The 3,684-nt window shown below is 54.1% G+C and overlaps 1 protein-coding gene across 1 annotated transcript in view; it reads left to right on the forward strand.

The window, feature by feature from the left end:
- Positions 1 to 3,684, forward strand: part of CENPT (centromere protein T) — a 47,442-nt gene that overhangs the window by 22,625 nt on the left and 21,133 nt on the right. The gene's annotated exons all lie outside the window — the stretch shown is intronic.

Consider the following 3,684-nt stretch of genomic DNA (forward strand, 5'->3'; position numbering starts at 1 on the left):
ACCTTGCGCTGGATGGTAAATTCCAGCAGGCGATGATTGCTGTCGCCCAGGTGGTCGAGCACCCACAGCCCCCTCACCAGGTCATCACCCGTGGCCAGCACTAAATCCAACAACGTGTCTCCCCTGGTGGGGCTGTGCACCTCCTGGGTTAGATGGAGGTCCTGCACTCTGTCTAAGGACCTATGTGAACAGTCAAACCTGGCTGACTGCTCCTTCCAGCAGATATTTGGGAAGTTCAGGTACCCCATGACTACCACATCTTTAGCCTTCACTACCTGTGTGAGCTGACCTAAGAATTCCTGGTCAAGCTCTTCTCCCTGGTTGGGAGGTCTGTAGTAGACCCCCACTGTTAAGTCTCTCTCCCCTCGACTGCCTTGTACTCTAACCCAAAGCACCTCAGAGTGCCCCTCTGACTCCTTGCTAATTGACGAGGATGTGTATTCCTCCTTGATATAGAGTGCCATGCCCCCACCTCTCCTTCCTATTCTGTCCTTACTGTACAACCTATAGCCCTTGACATTCACCGCCCAGTGATGTGTACAGTTCCAGTACGTTTCCGTGGTCCCCACTATGTCTGGGCTGGTGTCAGTCATCAGGAGGGTGAGTTCCTCCTGCTTGTTTCCCATGCTATGAGCGTTTGTGTAGAGGCATTTGAGGCCTCCTGTGGATGTGTGTACTGCCCCCCTAGTCCCAGCATTGCCCTGGCCCCCATTGCTTACCTGTTTGCTCGTTGGTCTGGGCAGGGCTGTAGTTGTGGATGTTGTTTGGTCTGGCAGTCTGATGTCTCCTCCGCCCTCATCTTCCCCTTCCCCCAACGAGCCTAGTTTAAAGCCCGCTGGAGGAGGTCTGCCAACCTAGAGGTCTGCCAATTCTAGAATGCAGTGCTAGAAAAGCGCATCCACCCAAATCCTACTATTGCTGCTAAAGCGTTACAAGTGTGTGGAGTAGCCTCCAAAGTGCCCAGAATTAAAACATTTTGACCCATCACTTGCTCCAACCAAATCTCTGGTGCCCATGCTTCCCTCACAGTTTCAGTGTGGCTCAAGCTGTCTTAGACTTCAGAGTCTGGCCTGTTTATAACTTTTAGCAGTTAATTTGAACAGTTTTTTAATCACTGTAGGCCAGGGGTGCTCGACTGCTGGTCTGCAGGCCAGATATGGCCCATGGAGCCATGACACCTGGCCTGCATGGGTCCCAAAATTTGGCAGCAGGGGAGTTGTGGCAGCATATTTCTTAACTTGTGGGGAACCATGCAGGCCCGAAGCATGCTAGATCATCACATGGAGGTTGCCCAGGGCTGGGCATGCAAGGGCTGGCTGGAGGTGGTGTGGGGCCAGTCTGGGTACACTGGCCCGTACCACCAGGATGGATTTTATTTAAATCATTATTTCAATAGCTGGTCAGGAAGCCTCAATTTAATCATCTTTTTTCCTACAAAAAGTGCATTCTTGTTGTGTGATATAATCTTGATACATACTATTCACAACTTGGAGATAGATGTAAGTTTCATTTTTAGAATGTCGCACACATTTTAAAGCAGTGATTTTTATTTTTATATTTTTTCAGGTTATTTTTGCAGCTACATCAGAACTATAATTTGGTTATTTTATTTTACCAAATCTAGTTGAAGCAGATACTTTATAAAGTCATTGGGAGGTAAACGATCTTCAAATCACTAGATTAATCATGGCTATTTGGGAGATATTTTTGCCACAGTATATTAAGAGGACATCAAATGAGCACTGCAGCCGTATGTTGTTAGCTTTGTGGCTTTCTTTACTTTCTCCTAGATTTCTTCTCATCTTTGATTTCTTCTCTCTTTTATGGCTTGGCAAGCATGCTGCCATGATAGGTTTTCCCTTCTCCTACACCATCCCCTCACTAGATCTCAAATAAATGGAGAGGCTATACTCAGAAACCTATCCCACAAGACTTCTGGAATTTTCTGCTCAAAACGTTTCTCTTTTGTTTTTACTGCCCCTCCCTTGCATTCATCTGCAGACTCCTCCTCCTTGCCCAGATCTACTCTACCCCCAACAAAGCTCTATTCATTTAACTTCTTGAAACTGCATTTTCAGAGAGAGTTAAGGGCCTGACTCTGTACACAAACTTCCAGAGAGACAATGGGGCTGATGGGTAGGTAATCAGCAGGGATCCAGGTTTTCTATTTCCCATGGAAGAATGGAGAAAACCACAGATGCCCTGCCTAGAGGGGGAGGAGAGAGGGAAGGGCAGGGCCTGAGCCTCTGAGTCAGTCAAGGCTGGGCTTAGGCTGAGGCTCGCCCTTTGTCCTTCACCTCTAGAGCCTGGAGGTAAGTGGGGCTTGGGGGGTTGTTGGGCAGGGCTGGGGGGGAGGTGTCTGGGTGCTGAGGGAGCGGGCGATGCTCTGGGTGCCACCAGCCCCATGCAACACACTGAAGCGCCTCCCTGTCCTCCACCTCAACCTGCTCCCAGGAGCAGGGCCAGGGGGTAAGTGCAGAGGTAGCCTTCTGTGGGCTGCAGATGCACTGGTCGGCTGGTGGGGGTTCGCACGTAGTGGTTGCTGCTGCACCCCCTGCGCTGCCTTCCCACAGCTGGTTGCGCAGCTTTGCAGGCAAGTGTGGGGCTCAGCAGTGGCAATATAGTAGCGGCTGCCGTGTGCAAGCTGCAAGGGCTAGCTGGCTTATGGCAGGGGTGTGGGGTGGCTCACATGCAGCAGCTACCACCGCACTGGCACTGCTGCCCCACAGCTGGCCACGCAGCTCTGTGAACACGGCTCCTTGGGCACAGCTCTGCAGTGGCAGTGGGGGATAGGGGGATGGGGGAGGGCTTGCACAAAGGCAGCCACTGCCACTTGCCTGTGGAGCCGTGCCCGTGGTGGCGGCTGCTGAACACGAAACCTTTCCCACACTGCTCTGTGGAGCTGTGCCCACAGAGCTGTGCACCTGGCAGCAGCGGCAGTGTGGTGGCAGCCACAGCTGCCATGTGCAAGCACGGCCGCGCCGCCCCCCCCCGCCCCACACACACACATCTGAGGGCATGGTTCCTTAGACAAGCAGCAGCACGGGATGGTGGTAATGACTGCATGCTGGCCAGTGGGGGCACAGGGGTTTCACACATAGTGGCCGCCACCACCTTGCACAGCTGCTGCTGCGTGTCTTCAGAGCTGTGCCTGTGGATGGGGGGGGGCTTGCGCATGGCAGCCACTTCCACACAGGCAAGCAGCAGAGGTGGTGGTGACCACCACATACGAGGCCCCCAACCCCCCCACTCCTCCACCCAGCCAGGCCACAAGTGTGCGGCTTGCACATGGCGCCCGCCACCGCACAACCGCTGCTGTGCCCCATGCCACTTGCTTGCAAAGCCGTGTGGCCAGCCGCAGGAAGTCAGCATGGGGTGCAGCAGCAGAGTTAGGGTGGCAGCCACTGTATGCAAAATCCCCCATCGGGCTGGCCGGTGTGTGCAGCCCGCAGAGGGACACCCTTGCCCTCAGCCCCTGACCCTGGTCCTGGGAGTGGGCACAGGGTCACATTCCCTCCCCAACTTCTTGTTCTGGCACCCCAGCACCTTCCCTTTCTCCTGACCTGCCCCACCCCACCCCTTCTTCCCCCACACAATTACCTGCTGGGGTTGATGTCAGTGCGTGTCTGCCTGTGTATGTGGGGCTGGGGGGCTGTTGTGGGGGAGTGGGGCACCTGGGAGGGC

Source organism: Crocodylus porosus, unplaced genomic scaffold (genome assembly GCF_001723895.1).
Source record: "Crocodylus porosus isolate Cpor-Errol unplaced genomic scaffold, CroPor_comp1, whole genome shotgun sequence".
Taxonomy (NCBI): domain Eukaryota; kingdom Metazoa; phylum Chordata; order Crocodylia; family Crocodylidae; genus Crocodylus; species Crocodylus porosus.